Source organism: Phoca vitulina, unplaced genomic scaffold, assembly GCF_004348235.1.
Source record: "Phoca vitulina isolate PV1807 unplaced genomic scaffold, GSC_HSeal_1.0 scaffold47, whole genome shotgun sequence".
NCBI classification, from domain to species: domain Eukaryota; kingdom Metazoa; phylum Chordata; class Mammalia; order Carnivora; family Phocidae; genus Phoca; species Phoca vitulina.
Window position 1 is genome coordinate 10,565,099 of NW_022589750.1, and position 24,909 is coordinate 10,590,007.

At 41.0% G+C, this 24,909-nt stretch overlaps 1 pseudogene; it reads left to right on the forward strand.

Annotated features, from left to right (window-relative positions):
- The first annotated feature begins 10,116 nt into the window (after positions 1-10,116).
- Positions 10,117-10,653, forward strand: LOC116649157 (annotated as a pseudogene).
- Positions 10,654-24,909: the final 14,256 nt, after the last annotated feature.

Consider the following 24,909-nt stretch of genomic DNA (forward strand, 5'->3'; position numbering starts at 1 on the left):
TCTTTGGATGTTGAGTTTGATAAGTTTCTTTAGAGATTTTGGATAATAGCCCTTAATCTGATAAGACATTTGCAAATATCTTCTTCCATTCTGTAGGTTGTCTTTTGGTTTCATCAACTGTTTCCTTTGCTGTACAAAAGCTTTTTAGTTTGATGAAGTCCCAATAGTTCGTTTTTGCCTTTGTTACCCTTGCCTTTGGAGACGTGTCTAGCAAGAAGTTGCTGCAGCCAAGGTCGAAGAGGTTGCTGCCTGTGTTCTCCTCTAAGGTTTTGATGGATTCCTGCCTCACATTTAGGTCTTTCATCCATTTAGAGTCTATTTTTGTGTATGGTGTAAGGAAATGGTCCAGTTTCATTCTTCTGCATGTGGCTGTCCAATTTTCCCAACACCATTTGTTGAAGAGACTGTCTTTTTTCCATTGGATATTCTTTCCTGCTTTGTCAAAGATTAGTTAACCATAGAATTGAGGCTCCATTTCTGGGTTTTCTGTTCTGTTCCATTGATCTATGTGTCTGTTTTTGTGCCAGTACCATGCTGTCTTGATGATTTCAGCTTTTTTTTTTTTAAAGATTTTATTTATTTATTTGACAGCGAGAGAAGGAACACAAGCAGGGGGAGTGGGAGAAGGAGAAGCAGGCCTCCTGCGGAGTAAGGAGCCCAGGACCCTGGGATCGTGACCTGAGCCGAAGGCAGACACTCAACTACTGAGCCACCCAGGTGCCCCTACAGCTTTGTAATAGAGCTTGAAGTCCAGAATTGTGCCACCAGGATTGGTTTTCTTTTTCAACATTCCTTTGGCTATTCGGGGTCTTTTCTGGTTCCATGCAAATTTGGAGATTATTTGTTCCAGCTCTGTGAAAAATGTTGATGGTATTTTGATAGGGATTGCATTGAACGTATAGATTGCTCTAGGTATCATAGACAATTAACAATATTTTTTCTTCCAATCCATGAATTCTGCCAAACATTTATTTATTTAGGATTTTATTTATTTATTTGACAGAGAGATAGCAAGAGCAGGAACACAAGCAGGGGGAGTGGGAGAGGGAGAAGCAGGCTTCCCGCCTGAGCAGGGAGCCTGATATGGGGCTTGATCCCAGGACTCTGGGACCATGACCTGAGCTGAAGGCAGACGCTTAACGAGTGAGCCACCCAAGTGCCCCTCTGCCAAACATTTAAACAAGAATTAATACCCAATCCTCAAACTCTTCCAAAAGCTGAAGAGGAGGAAATACTCCCTAACTCATTTTTGAGGCCAGTATTATTCTGATACCAATGACAGAGAAAGAAACTATAAGAAAATGAAACTACAGACCAATATCCTTGATGAATATTGATGTAAAAATCCTCAACAAATACTAGTGAATGGAATCCAACAGCATATTAAAAGGATGATACATCATGACCAAATGGGATTTATTTCTGGAATGCAAGGAAGATTCAACATATAGAAATTATTCAATGTAATACATCACATTAATGGAATGAAGGAAAAAATATATGACCATCAAAATGAGGCAGAAAATGTATTTGACAAGATTCAGCACCCATTCATGATAAAAATACTCAACATACTAGGAATAGAAGGATAATTTCTCAAGTAACTAAAGCCATATATTCAATGGTGAAAACTTGAAAGTCTTTTACTTAAGGTTGGGAATAAGACAAGGATGCCTAATTTCACCACTTCTATTCGACATAGTATCAGAAGTGCTAGTCAGAGTGATTAGGTAATTTTAAAAAATGAAAAGCACCAAATTGGAAAGGAAGAAATATAATGATTTCTGTTCTCAGATGATATGGTCTTATATGTTTAAAAAAAAAAACAAAAAACGCTGACTTTTCTAAAGATAAAAAAAAGACACTGTTAGAATTAATACACAAAGTCAACAAAATTGAGGACACAAAATAACACATAAAATCAGTTGCATTTCTGCACACTGACAGTGAACAATCTGAAATGGGAATTAAGAAAACAATTTCATTTACAATAGCATAAAGAAGAATAACATACTTAGGAATAAACTTAACAAAAGAAGAAAAAGAGTTGTATACTGAAAACTACAAAAAAAAAAAAAAAAACAAACCTGCTAAAAGATACCAAGAAGACAAAAATAAATGGAAAGACATCCTATGTTCATGGATTGCAAGAGTTAATATAAAGATGTCAATACTACCCAAAGCAATCTACAGATTCAGTGCAATCACTATCAAAATCTGAATGATATTTTTTGTGAAAATATAAAAAGCCATCCTAAAATTTATATGGGAATCTCAAGGAACCCCAAATAAGCAAAATAATATTGAAAGAAAAGAACAAAGTTGGAGACTCACACTTCTTGATTTCAAAACTTACTTCAAAGCTACAGGAACTAAACAGCATGACACTGCATAAAGACATATACACAAATAGAATAGAATAGAAAGCCCGGAAACAAACTTTCATCAGTCAAATTGATTTTCAGTCAAATTGATTTTCAGTCAAATTGATTTTGAACAAGGGTGCCAGGACGAGTCAATGGGGAATGGGCAATGTTTTCAACAAATGGTGGGACAACTGCATATCCACATGCACAAGAATGAAGTTGAATATTTATACTATATAGAAAAATTAACTCAAAATGGGTCAAAAACCTAAATATAATAACAAAATCATAAAACGCTTAGAAGAAAATATAAAGAGAAAACTTCACAACATTGGATTTGGCAATAATTTATTGGATTTAATACCAAAACACAAGCAACAAAAGAAAAAAAAGTAAGTTTGATTTCATCAAAATGTAAAGCTTTTGTGCATCAAAGGACACCATCAACAGAGTGAAAAATCAACCCACAGAATGGGAAAAAAATATTTGCAAATCATATATCTGATAAGAGGCTAATAGCCAGAATAAATAAAGAACTACTAAAATTCAACAACAAAAAACAAAATTTAAAAATGAGCAAAAAATTTTGAATAGATATTTCTCCAGAGAAGATGTACAAAATAGCCAATAAGCTTGTGAAAAGATACTCAACCTCATTAACTATTAGGGAAATTCAAATCAAAACCACTTCATATCCACTAGGATGGCTATTATAAAAACAAAACTAAAACTAAAACAAAGAAATGAAAAGCCATTCCATGCTCATGGATTGGGAGAACAAATATTGTTAAAATGTCTATACTACCCAAAGCAAACTACCCATTTAAAGCAATCCCTATCAAAATACCAATAGCATTTTTCACAGAACTGGAACAAACAATCCTAAAATTTGTATGGAACCACAAAAGACCCCAAATAGCTAAAGCAGTCTTGTAAAAGAAAAACAAAACTGGAGGTATCACAATTCCAAACTTCAAGTTATACTACAAAGCTGTAGGAATCAAGCCAGCATGGTACTGGCGCAAAAATATACACATATGTCAATGGAACAAAATAGAAAACCCAGAAATAAAACCACAATTATATGGTCAATTAATCTTTGACAAAGGAGGAAAGAATATGCAATGGGAAAAATAGAGTCTCTTCAACAAATGGTGTTGGGAAAACTGGACAGCAACATGCAGAAGAGTGAAACTGGGCCACTTTTTTACAGCATACACAAAAATAAATTAGAAATGGATTAAAGACCTAAATTTGGGACCTGAAATCATAAAAATCCTAGAAGAGAGCACAGGCAGTAATTTCTATGACATGGACCCTAGCAAATAAAATAAAAGCAAAGCAAAGCAAAGCAAAGCAAAAATAAACTATAGGACCACATCAAATTAGAAAGCTTCTGCACAGTGAAGGAAACAATCAATAAACCTTAAAGGCAATCTACTTTTGCAAATGACATATCCAATATAGTGCTAGTACCCAAAATATATAAAGAACTGATACAACTCAACACCCAAAAAATAAATAATCCAATTAAAAATGGACAGAAGACATGAACAGACATTTCTCCAAAGACATCCAGATGGCCAACAGACACATGAAAAGATGCTCAACATCACTCATCATTAGGGAAATGCAAATTAAAACTACAATGAGATATCACCTCACATCTGTCAAATGGCTAAAATCAACAACACAAGAAACAACAAATGTTGGCAAAGATATGGAGAAAAAGGGACCCTCTTGCATTGTTGGAGGGAATGCAAACTGGTGTGGCCACTCTGGAAAACAGTATGGAGGTTCCTCAAAAAGTTAAAAATAGAACTACCCTACGATCCATTAATCACACTACTATTTACCCCCAAAATACAAAAACACTAATTCAAAGGGATACATGCACCCCTATGTTTATTGCAGCATTATTTACAATAGCCAAATTATGCAAGCATCCCAAGTATCCATTGATAGCTGAATGGATAAAGAAAAGGTGGTATGTATATATATATACGCACACACACAATGGAATGTTATTTGGCCATAAAAAATAATGAAATGTTGACATTTACAGCAACATGAATGGAGCTAGAGAGTATTATGCTAAGCAAAATAAGTCAGTCAGAGAAAGACAAATACCATGTGATCTCACTCATCTGTGGAACTTAAGAAACAAAGCAAAGGAGCAAAAAGGAAAAAAAAAGAGACAAACCATAAAACAGACTCTTAACTATAGAGAACAAACTGATGGTTACTAGAGGGGAGGTGGGTGGGAGGATGGGGGGAAATAGGTGATGGGGAATAAAGAATACTCTTGTGGTGATGAGCCCTGTGATGTATGGAAGTGTTGAATTACTGTATTGTACACCTGAAACTAATATAACACTGTATATTAATTATACTGGAATTAAAATAAAAACTTTAAAAAAATAACAAGTGTTGGTAAGGATGTGGAAAAATTAAAACCCTTATGCATTGCTGCTGGAGTGTAAAATAGTGTATCTGATGTGGAAAACAGTATAGCAGTTCCTTGAAAATTTAAACATAGGATTACCATATGATCAGCTGTTCCATCTCTAAGTATGTATCCCAAAGAATTGAAAGCAGGAGCTTGAACAGATATTTGTAGACCAGCTTTCCTTCTTTTTTTTTTAAAGATTTTTATTTATTTATTTAACAGAGATAGAGAGAGAGCACAAGTAGGCAGAGCGGCAGACAGAGGGAGAGGTAGAAGCAGGCTCCCTGCCGAGCAGGGAGCCCGATGTGGGGCTCGATCCCAGGACCCTGGGATCATGACCTGAGCCGAAGGCAGATGCTTAATGACTGAGCCACCCAGGCGCCCCGTAGACCAGCTTTCCTAACAGCATTATTCACAATAGCCAAAATGTGGAAACAACCCAAATGTCTATGGACAAATGAATGGATAAACAAAATGAGGTATATATCCACAATGGAATATTAATCAGCTTTAAAAAGGAATAAAATTTTCATACATGCTACAATATGAATGAATGTTGAAAATGTTATGCTAAGTGAAAAGGACCAATACTGTATGACTCCACTTACATGAGGTAAATAGAATAGACAAATTCATATAAACAGAAAATGCAATTATTTTTACCAGGGACAGGGGGAAGGTGCGATAGGAAGTTATTATTTACAGAGGAGAGAGTTTTAGTTTGGGATGATGAAACGTTCTGGAGATGGGTGGTGAGGATGATTGTACAACAATGTGAATGTACTTAATGCCATTGAAATGTATACTAAACAATAGTTAAAATGGAAAATTTTATGTTATGTATATTCTACCACAATAAAAAAAGAAAATCCTCTAGGGGCGCCTGGGTGGCTCAGCTGGTTAAGCGACTGCCTTCAGCTCAGGTCATGATCTCAGGGTCCTGGGATCGAGCCCCGCATCGGGCTCCCTGTTCGGCGGGAAGCCTGCTTCTCCCTCTCCCACTCCCCTTGCTTGTGTTCCCTCTCTCGCTGTGTCTCTCTCTGTCAAATAAATAAATAAATAAAATCTTAAAAAAAAAAAAAAAGAAAGAAAATCCCCTAGAATTCAGAGCAAACAACAAGAGTCTGTGGCATATGAGCCGCAAATGGTTTCTTCTCCTTTCCCCTTCATATCTTACCTTGATCAAAATTCCGCTCCAGGTATGTGGCCAAGAACACAGGGCTTCCTCTCTCCTCAGCTCCTAATCAAGGGTTATTTTATCTCACCAGGAGTGTTCGGCCACAAGTATTGCTCATCTCTCTAACTTCAAACTGAAGTGGCTAAATTCCTGATGAGTATGATCAAGAAGTCAGGGGTTCTTTTCCACCCAGTCCTCGCCAACAGGATGAAGGCTCTAACCCAGGCACAGCAAGCCAAGAGAACTAGGGTCCTGATCAGCTCTGTCCAGCTTGCTTATAGCGCAAAGGTTCCACACTGAGAGAGGCAAACAGAGAACACAATAACCTACCACCTACCCAAAATCCAGAGTAGTAATTCAGAGACCTTTTTCTTTTTTAAAGATTTTTTATTTATTTATTTGAGAGAGAGAGCACAAACGGGGGAGGGACAGAGGGAGAGGGAGAAGCAGACTCCCAACATGGGGCTGGATCCCAGGTCCCTGGGATCATGACCTGAGCCAAAGGCAGACGCTTAACCAACTGAGTCACCCAGGTGTCCCTAATCCAGAGACCTTACCCAAGGGAAGAGGCAGATCATAAGAAAAGAGAGTTCCAGAGCTAACTCCTAAAGGAATTGACTTTATTTGAAATAGAGTATGGGAAAGTGCAATCATAAAACACTCTCAAAAACAATAGCTCCGGGGCACCTGGGTGGCTCAGTCGTTAAGCGTCTGTCTGCCTTTGGCTCAGGTCATGATCCTAGGGTCCTGGGATTGAGCCCCGCATGGGGCTCCCTGCTCAGCGGGGAGTCTGCTTCTCCCTCTCCCACTCCCCTGGCTTGTGTTCCCTCTCTCGCTGTGTCTCTCTCTGACAAATAAATAAATAAATAAAACCTTCAAAAACAAACAAGCAAACAAAAAACCAAAACAATAGCTCCTCTTCATTTAGGGCAACAATCTAAACCCATAGACCAGCTGGTTAACCAGAGAGAACTATGTAAAGAAACAACTATGAAGAGCCCTCCTGGGGTCAGAACAAGCCTTAGAGACCAACCTCAGAAACTATCCCACCAGAATTTTATTAGATCGGACTGCTGAGCAATTTGTGCGCCACGACATTGTCAAAAACAATAGAGCAATCACCTGATAATTAGTGCAGCCTAAGGGCTGGGTATAATACAAAATGAGTCACATAGATAAACAGAAAGATCAAGGACATAGATAATGACCAAGAGCACAGCCATTCCAGGGTGATTACATAGACCCTCAACACTGAGCCTTCTGAGGAGTGACACGAAAAGCTATGCACTGCAGGGGCAGGAGGGAGGGAATAGACTTCATTAAAATAGACTAGCCAAGTCACAAAACAAATAAACAAGCAAAAAATAAAAAGAAGCCCTGGAGAAGACGGAGGGTAATCAGCATGCAGAATTAATACAATGTATTACCTTAAATGTCCAATTTTCTTTCTTTTTCTTTTTTTAAAAAAGATTTTATTTATTTATTTGACAGAGAGAGGACAAGCAGGGGAGTGGCAGGCAGAGGGAGAGGGAGAAGCAGGCTCCCTGCTGAGCAGGGAGCCCTACGTGGGGCTCCATCCCAGCACCCTGGGATCACGATCTGAACCAAAGGCAGACACCCAACAGACTGAGCCACCCAGGCACCCCTTAAATGTCTAATTTTCATTAAATTTGTTTTATTAACAAGATATGCAAATAAGAAAGTGACATCCTTACATAGAAAAAAAGGCAGGCAACAGAAATGGTCTGTGAAAGGGACCAGATATCATATTAAGCAAACAAGACTTAAAAGTAGCCATTACAAATATTTTTAATAGAAACCATACTTAAAGAAGTAAAGGGAAGGGGTCCCTGGGTGGCTCAGTTGGTTAAGCATCTGCCTTCAGCTTGTGCCCTCTCACTCTCTCTGTCAAATAAATAAATAAAATCTTAAAAAAAAAAAAAAAAAGAAGCATAGGGAAGATCAACTTCTGGCATGAGAGAATGACCCACTCCCCAGTGAAATTGGTGAAAATTATTTAACAATAAAAAACCAACAATTCAGGGGCGTCTGGGTGGCTCAGTCGTTAGGCGTCTGCCTTCAGCTCAGGTCATGATCCCAGGGTCCTGGGATTGGGTTCCGCATCAGGCTCCCTCCTCGGTGGGAAGCCTGCTTCTCCCTCTCCCACTCCCCCTGCTTGTGTTCCTGCTCTTGCTATCTCTCTCTGTGTCAAATAAATAAATAAAATCTTAAAAAAAAAACAACAAAAACCAACAATTCAAAGCCTATGAAAATGATCCTAAGGGCAAATGGCAAATGAAGAAATACATATTCAAGAAAATCTATGAACATATGGTAAGAAATGTGATTCTGTGGTGTTTGAACCAAGACCACACCCTTTCTTTCCCTCCCAGCTCACTCTATCACAGACAGATGCAGCCAAGAATACAGGGCTCTTTCCCCTTGGACCAAGAACACAGGGTCCCTCTACCCCTAACTCCCAGCTAGCGGGCCCTCTTCCCAAGGGGTGCAAGACTTCAGTTTTTCTCATCCTGCCCCCAGCTACCTGTTCCTGATGCTAAGTCTCATGTGAATGTAGTCAAGGGTTGGAGGCTCCCTTCTTCTGCCCAGATTCTGCCCATAGAATGAAGGCTCTACCTTGGGCATAGTATGTTGAAAATAATGGAGCCCTAAACACCCTATTCTCAGCTCATGAAGCAGTGGTTTCATTTCAGGAGAGGGAAACTAAAAGGATTTAAGTTTCTTGCCCTCCCAAACAGCTCCTCGAGTGGGAGTGTCTCTCAGAGAGAAAGGTACCATTGTGCCTACCCTTACTTCCAGAGCCCTAGTCAACAGATTTGGGAGGGCAGATCATAAAACTGATAGCTCCTATTCTACTCTCAAATGAGCTTGAGACAGGGAAACTAAAGGGACCCCATGAAAGACTACTTTTTTTTTTTTGCTCCTTTTCCTTTGCTTCTATTCTTGCTAGGATACACCTCCACCCCTGCCTTACACATGTCTTCTAGAACAGATAATGTATGTCCTCCTTGTAAAATTCAAGGAGTTAATGATTTCTTTGGAGTCTTCCAGCACAATAGATAACATCTAAGTAGTGATGAATGGTTCATCATGAATGTTTTCTAAGACCACTGATTCAACAAAACCCCTGGTTCCAGGATATAAGTGACTTACGGAGGACACCTAAACACTCCTCTTTGTTCCTAAATGCCTGAGAAGACACGTGTACTGGACCACAATCCTCAAAAATAACAAAACAAAACAAAACAAAAAACCCAGACTCTATGCAAAGGCAAGACTCATCCTTCTTTCCTTTCCAAGTCTCCCAGACGTTCTGTCTGTATCTGCACTCTCTCTATGTCTTCAATAAACTCTGCTCTCACTTCTCAGCTCGACTTTGATTTCTATCCTGTGTGAAGCCAAGGATCCTCTTGACTAGTCCTGTGGGACCCTCTTTGGGTCCTTGAACCCAGCCAGCTTGCATCAATCTGACTTCATTTGCAACAAAGCATAGAGAAGTTCAAGCCTAAGCATGCTCTCAAGAACAGTGGAAGTTGTGAGGGAAGACAATTGGATGGAGGTTCATGAATTTAATGAAGATTCAGGCTAAACTGTAGGCTAGCTAGTTTGTAAGCAAGAACTGGGGAATAGTCCATGTAGGAGGATCCCTCCCAAGGTCAGAACAAATATCAAACACTGACATAGGAAACGATTCTTTCAGTGGAGCCCAGATTTGATTGAATTAGTTTGTAGAACAATGTATGCCCCAAGATATTGTTGAAAACAATAGAGCAATCAGCCAAAAATTAATAAATTTAACAGCTGGATGTGATTGGAAAAAGAAGGGAAGAGAGCCCTACCTATTCCACTGTTATCCCAGGGTGATTGTGAGCTCATACAAAGCTGCATCTTTCTGAGGAGCAAGAGAAGAGGCTTAACACTGTGTGTGGTGAGGAGGACACAATACACTTTTGTAAAATAATCCAGCTAGTAACTAAAAAATAAACAAGCATATGATAAGAACAAGCCTTAGAGGAGGGGAGAGTCATACCTGGAATTGTTCCAATATATTATCTAAAATTTCTAGCTTCCAACAAAAACATTATGAGCCAAGGAAACAAAGTATGACCCAAGCAGCAGAAAAAGAAAGCAAGAAAAACTGCTGGTGAGAGTGACAAGATGCTGGATTTAACAGGAAAAGACTTCAAAGTAATCATTATAAATATGTTCATAGGGCCATGGTGGCCTCTATTCAGTCCCCCCAACAGGCAGCTCTTTGTCTGTACCCAGGAGCTACACACCCTCAAGGTGACCAGCCAGGAGATGGTCACCCAGATCAAGGCTCATGTAACCTTGCTCAAGAGCATCGCTCCAGAAGATCAAATCACGCTCCTGGCAGGAATGCCCCTAGTGGACAAGACTACCTTAGGTCAGTGTGGAGTGGAGGCTCTGACCACCCTGGAAGTAGCCAACTGTGTGCTTGGAGGTAAAGTCCATGGTTCCCTGGCCTATGCTGGGAAAGTAAGAGGGTAGACTCCCAAGGTAGCCAAACAGGAGAAAATGGAGACAGGCTGAGCCAGGTGGGAATGCAGTACAACCAGTACTTTGTCAATGTTGTGCCCACCTTTGGCAAGAAGAAGCGCCCCAATGCCAACTCTTAAGTCCATTGTAATCTTGGCTTTCTGAAATAAAGCCACTTAGTTCAGTAAAAAGGAAAAAAAAATGTGTTCATAGAACTAAAAAATTAATGATTAAAGAAGTAAAGGAAGGAACGATGACAATGTTGCATCAAATAAAAAATATCAGTGAAGAGAGAAATTTCAAAAAAATTCTTGCTCTCAATAATTTCTACTTTTAGTGATTTTTTCCAGTTTTATTGAGATATAATTGATAAGTTTAAGGTGTACAGCAGAATGGCCTGACTGCCACATCCAAATGGCCAACAGACACATGAAAAAGTGCTCAACATCGCTCAGCATCAGGGAAATCCAAATCAAAACCTCAATGAGATACCACCTCACACCAGTCAGAATGGCTAAAATTAACAAGTCAGGAAATGACAGATGTTGGCGGGCATGCGGAGAAAGGGGAACCCTCCTACACTGTTGGTGGGAATGCAAGCTGGTGCAGCCACTCTGGAAAACAGTATGGAGGTTCCTCAAAAAGTTGAAAATAGAGCTACCATACGATCCAGCAATTGCACTACTGGGTATTTACCCCAAAGATACAAATGTAGGGATCCGAAGGGGTACGTGCACCCCGATGTTTACAGCAGCAATGTCCACAATAGCCAAACTGTGGAAAGAGCCAAGATGTCCATCGACAGATGAATGGATAAAGAAGAAGTGGTATATATATACAATGGAATATTATGCAGCCATCAAAAGGAATGAGATCTTGCCATTTGCAACAACGTAGATGGAACTGGAGGGTATTATGCTGAGCGAAATAAGTCAAACAGAGAAAGACATGTATCATATGACCTCACTGATATGAGGAATTCTTAATCTCAGGAAACAAACTGAGGGTTGCTGGAGTGGGGGGTGGGGTGGGAGGGATGGGGTGACTGGGTGATAGACACTGGGGAGGGTATGTGCTCTGGTAAGCACTGTGAATTGTGCAAGACTGTTGAATCTCAGATCTGTACCTCTGAAACAAATAATGTAATATATGTTAAGAAAAAAAAAAAAAGAAGATAGCAGGAGGGGAAGAATGAAGGGGGGAAATCGGAGGGGGAGACAAACCATGAGAGACGATGGACTCTGAAAAACAAACTGAGGGATCTAGAGGGGAGGGGGGTGGGAGGATGGGTTAGCTTGGTGACAGGTATTAAAGAGGGCACGTTCTGCATGGAGCACTGGGTGTTATGCACAAACAATGAATCATGGAACACTACATCTAAAACTAATGATGTAATGTATGGTGATTAACATAACAATAAAAAATTTTAAAAAAAGAAGAAGAAGAAAAAAAAAAAAAAGAATGGCCTGACTTCCATATATTGTGAAATGATTAAGATAGAAATCATTTTCAAAGAACCAAATAGAGATTCTAGAGTTGAAAATACAATAAGTGAAATTAAAGGGTGCGAGTGCCTCAGTTAGTTAAGTGTCCAACTCTTGATTTTGGCTCAGATCATGATCTCAGGGTTGTGAGATCGAGCCCCATGTTGGGCTCCACACTGGGCATGAAGCATGCTTAAGATTCTCTCTTCCTCCTCCTCTGCCCCTCCCCACTGCTCGTGCTCTCTCTCTAAAGAAAAAAAAATTCACTTAGATGGACTCAACAGTATATTTGAACCCATATAAGAAAGAGTTAATGATCTTGAGGATAGATTGAGAGAAATTTGGAAGCTGAAGAAAAGAGAGAAAAAAAGAATGAAAAAAGATGAACAAAACCTCAAAGAACTTTGGAACAACATGAAATGCAGAGTTGAGAAAGGAGCAAAAAAATATTTGAAAAAATAGTGGCCGAAAACTTCCAAAAGTTTTGAAAAAAACAATGAACTGACTTCCAGGAAGCTCAAAGAAGTAAAGAAAGATATGGAGAAGTGGCTCATCGAATAGAAAATAATAGTAAAGAGACAGAAATTATATATATGAATCAAATGGGAAATTCTGGAGTTAAAAAGCACAATGAGAGGGGTGCCTGGGTGGCACAGTCAGTTGAGCGGCTGACTCTTGGTTTTGGCTCGGGTCATGATCTCAGGGCCCTGGGATTGAGCCCCACATCCAGCTCCGTGCTCAGCGTGGCGTCTGCTTTGGGATTCTTTCTCTCCCTCTGCCCCTCCTCCACGAGCTCGTGCACTCTCTCTCTCTAAAATAAATAAATAAATCTTTAAAAAAAAGTACGATGAACAAGATGAAAATTTGATTAGAGGGGCTCAACAGCTGATATGAACTAGCAGAAGAAAGAACCAGCAAGCTTGAAGATAGAGCAATAGAGATTATGCAACTGAAGAACAGAGAAAAAATAGAATGGATTGAAATAAAAAGAACCTCCAAGAAGTATGAGCTATTTTTAAGTATACCAACATACATATAATGGGAGTGCCAGAGGAGAGGAGAAAGAGAAAGGAACAGAAAAAATAATGACTAAAAAAAATGTCCCTAATTTGCAGGAAAGCATTAATCTACATGTCTAAGAAGCTCAATGAACTCCAAATAAGATAAATACAAAGAGCTCCACACCCAGACACACCAGTAAAAATGCTGAAAGACCAAGAGAAAACCTGGAAAAACAGTCAGAGAATGACTCATCACATACAAGGGAACCTTATATGATTTCTCATCAGAAATAATGGAGGCCAGAAGCCAGTGAGATGACATATTCAAAATGCTGAAAGAAAAAAAAGAATTGTCAACCAAGATCCTTATATCCAGAAAAATTAAAAGCTATCTTTCTTTTTTTTTTAAAGGTTTATTTATTTTAGAGTGAGAGTGCACACTAGTGGGGGGAGGGGCAGAGGGAGAGAGAGAGAATCTTAAGCCCAGCGTGGAGCCTGACTTGGGGCTCAATCTTATGACCCTGAGATCATGAGCTGAGCTGAAATCAAAGTTGGACATCCAACTGACTGAGCCACCCAGGTGCCCCTAAAAACTATCTTTCAAGAAGGAAGACAAAGTAAAGATACTCCCAGAAATTTAAAAAAAATTAAGAATCATTACTAAAAGACCCACCTTAAAGACATACTAAAGAGTGTTCTTCTTGCCATCCATCACTGGGTCACGGGTAAAGGATATGGGGCTGGGTTGGAAGGAGACATCTGGTGCACCCCCCTCTCTTCTGCTGAGGGAAGATGGGTTGCAGACAGGGTTCAGCCCCTGGTAGAAGGTGGGGTCTGCCCACCTGTTCCTTTAAACAAAGTTGTCCCCTTGTAGAATTAGAGGATAATCTGTAGATCCCAGAAGGAGTTGATCATATAGACATTAAAGCTAATGACAATACTTTCATCCATGGTAGGTGTGAGGGGCAAGATAGGCGGGCTGACTGAGTTCCATAGGAGATGGAGAGGGAATGGGTCTGTGAGCCCCTCTCCTACACCTGGCAGGTGCCTGAGCTAACCTGGCCCACTTAGGTGGCCTAAGGAGCCCCAGTTGTGGCTGTGGCACATGGGGCCCTGCCTGGCAAGGAGCTGTGCCTACACCCTTAAGGGCTGTGGCCAGCACAGCCTGCCCTATGCCCACTGCCTGGACCGAGCTGCCAACTGACCCACTCTACCCAGCTCATGCCAGGGAAGAAGTAGTAAGGACCAGAGGCAGTGGGCGGGGCTGAGTGCAGACAGTGGTGCTCCTGGCCAGCCACAGTCCCCTTACAGGGCTTGAATTAATTTGGTCCCCTGGGAAGATTTGCATTTCTGGAGCCCAAATCTTGAGTTGTGGTTGGGATGATTTATGATAGTAAGGAGTAAGAATGGTAACAATCACTGTGTGTTATCTGGTTATTTTTCAGCCTCTTTTCATCACTCTTCATACCAGCCCCCTTTGAAACAGAATGCTCCTGTTTTGCATATGGGGAAACTGAGACGTGGGGAGCAACAGTGTACAGAACAAGGGTGCACAGCAGGTAAGTGGCACAGCCAGAACCCTGGCCAAGTCCACTCCACAGCCCCTGTGCTCATGGCTACATTCAATTTCTCAGTGCCCTTCAGCCAGCTTACGAGGAACATATGTGTAATATGTGTAATTGACCAAGTTGGGTTTTTTAACTGGATAGAGGGAAGGAGAATGCACATCATGGGAACCTATTAGGGGATTTGGGCACTAGGTGGGTGATTTGGTGAAGGGTCCAATCCAAGGAAGCCAGGGATTTGCTCCACATCCAATGCTATTAGAAAGCAGGGAACAATCTTACAATTGGGCACTTTGTGGATGGCACAGTGACCTTATTTGAATCTGTTCTTAGATGAAATTATGAAGCAGCTTTTTTTCATTTTACCCTGGTCTCAGAGTAACCTCTGAGGTTGATAGTCTATGAAGGTTCGTATGTCCAACAGAACAAAATGGCCTGGCTGTGAGCCTCAGACAGCGTCATGATCACACTGAGATCTAGCTATGAATATTAGATCAATTCCAGATGTCAGGGGCTGCTTTTTTTCCCTCTCAGTTTCTCTTTGGCCAAGGACAGATGACGTCAGGCTGCGGGACATTAATTCATGATGTCTAGATTTTTACTCTCGTTAAGATGTTGTTAAGAACAGAAGCACCTGCATTACACGTACTCTGTAGCTGACCCAAGTTAATCTCTGCTTTTCTTTCTGTTGTAGTTTGAGTTGTGGGATCACCTGATGTGACAATGACTGCAGTAGCTTTTAAAACTCTGGACCAGATATATAAATCAACCGTGAAATAGGCAAGTAACACAAACAAAATGACTATCGATGCTTGTGATAGGTCTCCAAACTAATAGGTCCCACAGTCTAGTGGGTCTGTTTTGGAGAGTCAGGTCCTTCTTCTTTAGCTTAGTCACAGACTGTTCCATATGCCCTGTAGCACTTATGTATGTGTAACAAGATGTGCTATAGCATTAGGACCCCTCCCTCCTTGGCTGGCTAAGAGCAAGTCAAAGGCTATATGATTGCCATGACTACTTTAGCTAATACATTTAGATTAGTTTTGGGGCCTTCAGAATAGAAGTATCATCTCTGACGACTTTTTTGAAGGTTAGGGAAAAGTTTGAACACCTTTTCTAGTTGTTTGATTCCCTTTGTGGGAGATGTATTTTGTGGAGTATGAATGAAAAGGGAACCAATTATCCCTTCTGGAAGTTTTTAAGAGTAATCTGTGTTTCGTTTGTTTTACGAGCTTCTGGATGTCTTTTTTTTAAAAAAAAGATTTTATTTAGAGAGTGTATGAGCAGGGGGAGGAGCAGAGGGGCAGAGAGAGGGAGAGGAAAGAATTTCAAGCACTGAGTGCAGAGCCCCACGTGTGGCTTGATCTCATGACCCTGAGATCATGACCTGAGCTGAAACCAAGAGTTGGACACTTAACTGATTGAGCCTCCCAGGCACCCCTGGATGTCCTTTTTAAGACACATGATTGACTGGAGTGGTGGTAGTTTTAAATATCTGAATAACTCTAACAATTATTCAGGTTACACAGGATAAGTTAGAATACGGTAGACAAGTACAATCCTGATATCTATATGAGGAGTAATATCTTAGTGAAGTCTACATTATATTGGGAGCAAAAATATCATTTATTATAATAAGAATGAGTGAATTTGTGTTTCTTTTTTTTAAGATTGTATTTATTTATTTGAGAGAGAGAGAGAGAGAGACAGCGAGAGAGAGAACACAAGCAGGGGGGAGCTGGAGAGGGAGAAGCAGGCTCCCCAGTGAGCAGGGAGCCCGACGCGGGGCTTGATCCCAGGATGCTGGGATCATGACCTGAGCTGAAGGCAGATGCTTAATGACTGAGCCACCCAGGCGCCCCTAGACTGTGTTTCTTGAGTCTTCACTGATACCAATACAGTATTTCAAGTTGGCCTTTGCTTAGTGCACCTAAGGAGGTTTTGTGGGGTTTTTTTAACCCAAAAATCTGATTTGGAATTTGTAGACTGAACAATTACTGGCACTCATGCAGGGCTGGGAAGAGATCCAGCATGGAAAGGGCTTATAATACATGGGACTAGACATTGTCTTCCTTGAAAGGCTGTTGTACTTTGTTCTGGAGCATGGCTAAGCTACTGGGGATCCATTTGATCCTTTCAAGCTGTTTGTCAGCAGAAAATCCCACACTCTTTAAAGGAATTCAACAACATTTGGGACCCGACAATGTAAAAGTCACAATGTCTAGCATTCAATTAAAAATCAGTAAGCCATGGGTGCCTGGATGGCTCAGTTGATTAAGTGCCTGACTTTGGCTTGGGTTGTGATCTCAGGGTCCTGGGATCGAGCCTGGTGTCAGGCTCCATGCTCAGCAGGGAGTCTGTCCCTCTCCCCTCAACCCACACCCTGCTTGTGCTCTCTCTCTCTCTCTCAAATAAATAAATAAAAATCTTTAAAAAAAATCAGTAGGCTTGACTCAAAAAGGGGAAAAATCCTGTCACAGGCTACAACGTAGATAAACCTTACAGATGTTATGCTAAATGAAATAAGCATGCTACAAGAGGACAAATATTGTATGATTCCGCTCATATGAGGTCCCCAGAGTAGTCAAATTCATAGAGACAGAAAGTAGAGTGGTGGTTTCCAGGGCTGGGAGGGGAGTTGTTTTTTAAGGGGGACAGAGTTTCAGCTTTGCAAGTATGGAGTTTGAATGGTGGTGATGGTTACACAATAATGTGAATGTATTCAATGCCACTGAACTGCACACTTAGAAAATGGTTACAATGGCAAATTTTGTGTTATATATATTTTCCCAGTAATTTTTTTTCAGAAAAAATCAAAAGGCATGTAAAGAAGCAGGAAGATATTACCCATAATCAAGGGGAAATCTATCAGTAGAATCAGATCTCTAAGTGACAGAGATGATGGAATTAATAGACAAAGACATAGAAACAGTTATCATAAATATGCTCTGTGTGCTCAGGAATGCAGAGGATCAGGAGCGAAATAGAAGATATTTAAAAAAGAAAGACCAGATGGAATTTACAGCAGAGTAGATATTAGAGAGTAAAGATAAGAGAGGAAAATACAGAGAAAGAATGAAAAGAGGAGGGAAAATAGAATATCAGGGACTTGTGGGACAATATCAAATAGTCCACCGTACATGTCATTGAGGTTCTAGAATGATAAGAGGCAGAAAAAACTGTAAAGAATAATGTCCTGAAATTTTCCAAATTTGATGGAAACCAACAGATGCAGGTTCAATAAACCCTAAGCGCAAGAAACATAAAGAAAACCACACCAAGGCACATCTTATTAATAATTACTTTATTTTTTTTAAGATTTTATTTATTTATTTCAGAGAGAGAGCACGCACGCGTGCTAACAGGAGGAGGGGCAGAGGGAAAGAAACTCAAGCAGATTTTGTGCGGAGTGTGGAGCCCTCTGCAGGGCTCCATCTCATGACCTGAGATCATGACCTGAGCTGAAACCAAGAGTCGGATGCCCAACGGACTGAGCCACCCAGGCACCTCATATTAATAATTACTTTAAATGTAAATGGCCTAAATAATGCAAACAAAAGACAGATATTATCAGATTGGGTAGAAAAGCAAGATCCAAAATATGCTCTCTATAAGAAACACAATTTAAATATAAAGACACAGCTGGTTAAAAGTGAAAGAATGAAAAAGATATACTAGGCAAGCACTAAATAAAACACACCTGGAGTAGCTGTATCAGTATCAGACAAAGCAGACTACAAAAGGACTTTTACCAGGGTGATAGAGAAACCTTTCATAACACTGCATTCAAGGGAAGACATGACATTCTTGAATGTGCCTACACCTAAATAACAGGACTTCAAAATACATGAAGCAAAAACTGATCGAACTTCTGGAAGAAATAGACCACCACTTATATATATATCATATCTATATTTATAAATAGTCCACCATTACCGTTAAAGATTTCAACATTCCTCTCTCAGTAGTTGATAACCAAGTAGATAAAATCAGTTCAGACACAGAAGGCTTAGCAATGCTGGAAACCATGTTGACCTAATTATCATTTTTTAAAAAGACTCCACCCAATAACAAAAGAGTTCTTTTCAACCGTTCCTCTTTCTCTGTGGTTCCCTCCCTGACTGAGGAACAGGAGTTCTTACTTTCTCCTGATTCCCCTGTAAATCCACAGGGGAGATGCCCACTCTGCTGGTGGAGACCTACCATATTCTGTGCTCTGATGGAGTGTTTATGGAGCTCCCTGGACAAAAAGCTGACTTGGTTACCCTGTGCCTCCTGAAAGAGAGAGGGAATGACAGACTGGCAGCCTTACACCGTGCTGGAAAAGCACCCGGGCTGAAACAGATCCCGGCACCACTCTGGGGCCTTGAGAATTAGGATACTGGTTTCTTTGGAGATGTAGAACTGATAAAAATAGCTTACCAAAAGGATAAGCCATGGCCATGTGTAAAACAATATCTTTTTCAAGGGCTCTATTAGAGGAAATCAAACCAGTTATTTTAAAAATTAGACAACAGGGCCGCCTGGGTGGCTCAGTCGTTAAGCGTCTGCCTTCGGCTCAGGTCATGATTCCGGGGTCCTGGGATGGAGCCCCGCATCGGGCTCCCTGCTTGGCGGGAGGCCTGCTTCTCCCTCTCCCACTCCCCCTGCTTGGGTTCCCTCTCTCGCTGTGTCTCTCTCTGTCAAATAAATAAATAAAATCTTAAAAAAAAAAATTAGACAACAAACCATCATTTTTTAAAAAGGGACACTCACCCTTTTATATTCCCATACCTCCAGCAAGCAAGGAAGGTGAATTTGAGATAAAACGTTGGCCCCTGTGGGGATTTGTACCAGATCTTAGGGAGGCGAATGAGTTTGTCCTTTCATTGAGCCCTGTGGTCTCTACACCTGCAACTTTTCTGACTTTGATTCTGTTGCTTGCAAAGTTTTTCTCTACATTCTGCTGTTTTCTTTTTTCTTTTTTTCTGTCCCTCTCACTAATGAGCTCAAATTCCCATTTGCTTTTACCTTTGAAGGAGTCCAATGTGTTTTTAGCAAAGGATTCCTCAGGAGTTTGGGGACTCCTACTATTTGTCTAGCTGTCTTCGGGAAACCTGTCTCACTGAGTGATCTATAATTATTTGGTATGTGGATGATTTGCTGGTAGCTTCAGAAACTAAAGAGTAATGCAAAACTGATACTTTGGCTTCTGACAATTCCTCACCACGCAGGGACGTAAGACCTCCCTAGACAAACTGCAGTATTGCCAAACTGGGGTCAAATATTTCGGGCATTGGTCGTGGAAGGCCACAAAGTGTTAGAATGTAGGAGTTGGCCAATTTTGCAGATGAAATAGCCTACAACAACAATGAAGCTACTTAGACAATTTGGGGGACTAGTAGGATATTTTCCACAGTGGATTCCAGCTTTTGCAGAGCAGGCAAATCCTCTGATAGACCAACTGGTTGATAATACTCTAGGCCCTTGTGTTTGATCCCTAGAATCTGGAGGAAGCTTTTCAACAACTGAAATTGGCTGTGGTCTCTCCCCAGGCAGTGAGGATTCCAAGTTTTGAAAAATCTTTCCATATGATTTGCCATGGAAACACAGGCACTGACTGCTAGCAGAATTTAACTCAAGAGTTGGCATCTGACTCTAGACCAATAGCATTATTTCTCAGCTCTTCTGGATGCCTCCAAGCTGTGGTGGTAGCAGTCACCCTTATTGAAAGGGCCAAGCCTTTCTTGGGGTCATTTGACTTCTTGGCCCATGGTCATGGGCCATCTTTCAATTGCAGAAGACCCAGCATTGCAGGTGCGCCATCAGACCAGTTCTGACCAAGCGGTATAACCCAACCCCCATGCTGTGCTTGGGAGACATGACCTCCTAAACCATGCTACTCTGTTACCTGATCAGATAGATGGCTGGGACTGTATGATGGCAACAGAGTTAGACATTAGGCCCCGATTGGATTTATCTGTCATTCCATTTCAAAATTCAGATTTGATCATGTTTCCTGCTGGGTCACGCTCAGGGACAAAATGGCCAAGACAAGACTTCCTGCACTGTGGTGGCTGCTCATCAAACCTCGGAAGCTTAAGTTTTGCCTGAAATTAAATCAGCACAAGTGGAGTTAACTGCTAGCAGTTACTAGGACCATGATTCTCAGTTGAGGACTTAGAGCAAATCTACATACTGATAGTAAATATCTGTTCAGGGTCTATCGAGCAACAGGGCAAACTTGGAAAAATAGGAGACTCTTGACCAAGATGGGAACTAAAATATCTCACGGAAAATTAAGAGCTGAGCTGTCAGAGGCTTTGCAGCTCATGTATCAGCAATCAGTTATAGACTCACGTCGGGCAAAATGTCGGCTTCTAAAGGAGCTGATTTTGCTGACAGAGCTGCTGGAGCCCCTGTTAAAACGTGGACCCCAACCTTAGATGTTCCATTTTTAATGCAAGTAATTTCTGCTCATTTTCAAAAACATGCTTCATGAAAGGAAATGGACAAATGTGTTGAGAAAGGGGCCAAAAGTAATTCGATTGGACTCTGGGAATCCACTAACAAAATCATCCCTGTACCATACTTCCCATCTGCTTGGTTAGTAATGTGCCATCAACAAAATCATCTGAGTCAATCATCTGAGAGGGATTTTAAAGGCACTAGACTCTTACCATGACTACCAAGCAGCTGACATTATCCGAAATGTATCTGAGATGCACCGTGCTGTCAGGAGAATTCTTTCCAGGCCACTGCCAAGGCAGGCATAGGAGGCACCTGGGGGCAGCTCAATTCCATAGAATCGACACCTGTGGAAGGTAAGAGATTTTTTGTGTCGTTATGGTTTGCGGGATGTGTGGTGACCTGACATCCATTGCCACTTAGGGGTCATGCAAATCATGCTGGGATACTTCCTGTCCTCTCAGCCCTTTGGACAAATAGAATGGATGAATCCAACTCTGAAAGCTTCATTCAGGAGTCTACCAAGTGAAAATGGCCTAGGGCTTTACCACCAGCCTTATTAAAAATGAGAGTGATCCATGTCTCTTGCTTTGAACTTAAGAACTTATGTTTGACAGGCCTATGAATTTGGTCTGAGACCATATTCTGTGCCCAGTTTAGCTGAATCCTCTCATAAACATGTTCAATACTTAAAAGGGCTTCTCTCCCTAGAAACTGTGAGACATAACATCATAAGGAGCTGGAAGGACCAATTGGAAGAGGTCTACCACCCCTCTCCGCTGGGGGATTTCATGTACATAAAGGTGTTCCAGTGGACAGATGCCTGTCACCACACTGGGAGGGACACTTTCAAGTGTTCTGATACAGCTATCAAAGTGAAAGAAAAATCCAATTGGACTCATGCTTCTAATGTGAAGTCAGCATCTCAGAAGGAAGGGACTGAGGTTCCCACAAGGACTTGAAACAAGTTTTCGAGAATCACTGATATTGGTACTGAGCTCAATAAAAAAGAGCTTTTTTTTTTTCTTTTTCTTTCTTTCTTTCTTTTTTTTTTTAGAAAAGAGCTTTTCTAGTGAAATTATTATTATCATAAACAGCCCTGCTGGCTTATTCACAGTAGTGATTATCTCAATTACTTTAAGACTCACAATTTGTTAGAAACAAACATGTTATTTGGAACTTTGTTACTTCCTTTGAAATGGTTCCCACAATTACATTTTTCTGGGTTTTTTTTAAAGATTATATTTATTGGGCGCCTGGGTGGCTCAGTTGGTTAAGCGACTGCCTTCGGCTCAGGTCATGATCCTGGAGTCCCAGGATCGAGTCCCGCATCGGGTTCCCTGCTCTGCAGGGAGTCTGCTTCTCCCTCTGACCCTCCCCCCTCTCATGTGCTCTCTCTCTCTCTCATTCTATCTCTCAAATAAATAAATAAAATCTTTAAAAAAAAAAAAAAGTTTGTTTAAAAAAAAAAGATATTTATTTATTTGAGAGATAGAGAGCGTGTGAGAGAGAGAGAGCACAAGGTGGGTGAGGGGCAGAGGGAGAAGAGGACTCCCCGCTGAGCAGGGAGCCCGATGCGGGGCTCAATCCTGGGACTCTGGGGTCATGACTGACTGAGCCAACCAAGAGCCTCCACAATTATGTTTCTGATCAGCTCCATATTGTACTCCCAGGAGAGACACGGTCTGGACGTACAAGTCCAACTACCTATTATTGGCAAAGTGAGGTTGGGACCATCTTCATGAGTAATTTTTGATAATGCTAAAGTAAAGGGAACTAATATGCATCTTGATACCATTCAAGAAAAAATTGTTCATGACACTTAGAGAACCATAAAGCAGACTTTATTCAGGACCATGGGATAGGTGTAGGGACCTCTGCAAAGGGGGTCTTGTAATGGGGGAAGAGATTGGGCTCAACTCCAAACACAACAAGGAACAGTGGAAATTTATAGCCAAGGAGTAGGGTGGGGGTGGAAAATCACCAAGAGGAAACATCAGGGTTCGGGGGGGATTCTGACTAAACTGACCTAATAGGAGTCGTGCTGAAGGCAAGCCAAGGTGATCAGACATCACCTGGGAGTGGTGGGGTGAAGAACCCCATCAGATATCCAAGCTGACCAGATATCAAGGGTGGGTAATTCTGGCTAAACTGACTTAGCAGGATGCTTGCTAAAAGCGAACACAAGGATAAACATGGAAGCCCAAAAGTCAGGGCCTAGGTAAGAAGCAAGTCCAGAAGATCTGGCACAGAGTTTGGTCAAGGAGAGAATTTTTGTCAATACTCAAACCCAAAATTTGACACCAAGTGTCTGAGGCTGTCTTTACAACTAGAATTGTACTCCCTGGGTCCCCTTCTTTATGGAATTTGCTTATTAAGGCGGCCATCCAAGGACAAAAAGAGACCTAATAGATACAATCCTTGGAGGAATAAAACAGGCAAGGTCTAGCTAATGCTTTTTGATATTAATACTTTGACCAATAAACTCAGTGCTTCAGGACAATTATGAAAACATGTAATATGATTGCAGTGGAAATGGGGGACACTTGGAATTGGACTGTTGGGACTAATTTAATGCTGGAGGAAAAACTCACCACAAAGTTCTCAGAGGTGCTCAGTGACAAAGCAGCTTAATGGTTAGCTACCAAGCAGCTCTGAAATATCACCGCTAGCTCAGCATGACAGACCTGCTATCATAATATATTATTGACTTGGACTGATGCCAACAATAGCCTACTGGTATTAGACTTAGAACACCTAGAGCCATGGACAGTACACCTGGCAAACTGAGTCTGTACTATTCCCAGGGTCCCTCACAAGAAGCCTTTGCTACTAGATCATGGCCATGGGCATCTTGATGTCTTGCCTCAAGAAATATTGTTTAGGATGATAGAAAAATTACTGAAGGACCTAAATTATCATGTAAGTGTGAGTTTACTCATGCAATTGATGGGAACTCAGGACAAAGGTATTGGCCTTACGAGAAAAACTCTTAAAATGTTAGATTGTCAGGCTCTGGAGTTATGCTATTCCTTCCACTAAGATGAGGTAAGACTTTATGAGCAACTACAAAATAATACTCAAATAGTTAATCCCGTGAGAGGGTAAACAATAAAATCAACACACAGTTTGTAAAATTAATGTATGTTGAAGGAGAATTTTTGCACATTGCTTATCAACGGGACTTGAGACACACTTCTCCCCCACCCCACCCCACACCCTGCAAAATGGCAGCTTGGCATATAGAGGATTTTGAAGCTCAAGGAATTTGAGAAGTGGCAGGTTCAGGAAAGGCTTTCTGACCTTCCCCTAAAACAGGTCATGAAACTCTCATGTGAGAGGCACCCTCCTTATACCCAGAGGAAAGGAGCACCCTTATCTCTGAAGATGAAGGGAGGGGGAGAGGAATTGGAATGAACAGGCCTTGCTTAGTTTCTCCTTCTATCATACTTTTCCACAACTTTCCACTCTTCATCAAACCTAGCATAAAAGCACTCAGGCATAACCACTTCCTCAGGTCTTCATTTCCTTGTGAAGACTCTCATGCAGCATGAAACTTACATTAAATAAATTTGTATGCTTTTCTCTTATTAATCTGTCTTTTGCTATAGGGGCCCTAGGTAAGAATTTAGAAGAGTATTTTTTTTTTTTAAAAAAGTCAACTGAGTAAATGTTTCAGATCTTATTGGCTTTATTCAATGACTCATAAATTGAGCAGCATCCAATCTAGCAGACAGAAAGGAGCTCCAAGGAGCCGTATGAAACGCAAGACTTTTATAAGCAGAAGGGAAGAGGAACAAGGAAGTTATACTAGGCAGAAAAGCAGGTTGCTTATTGCAAGGTCATTTTCCTTTAGGGGATTGCTAAGGGTCTATCAGGCAGATGGCCTAACTAGTTAC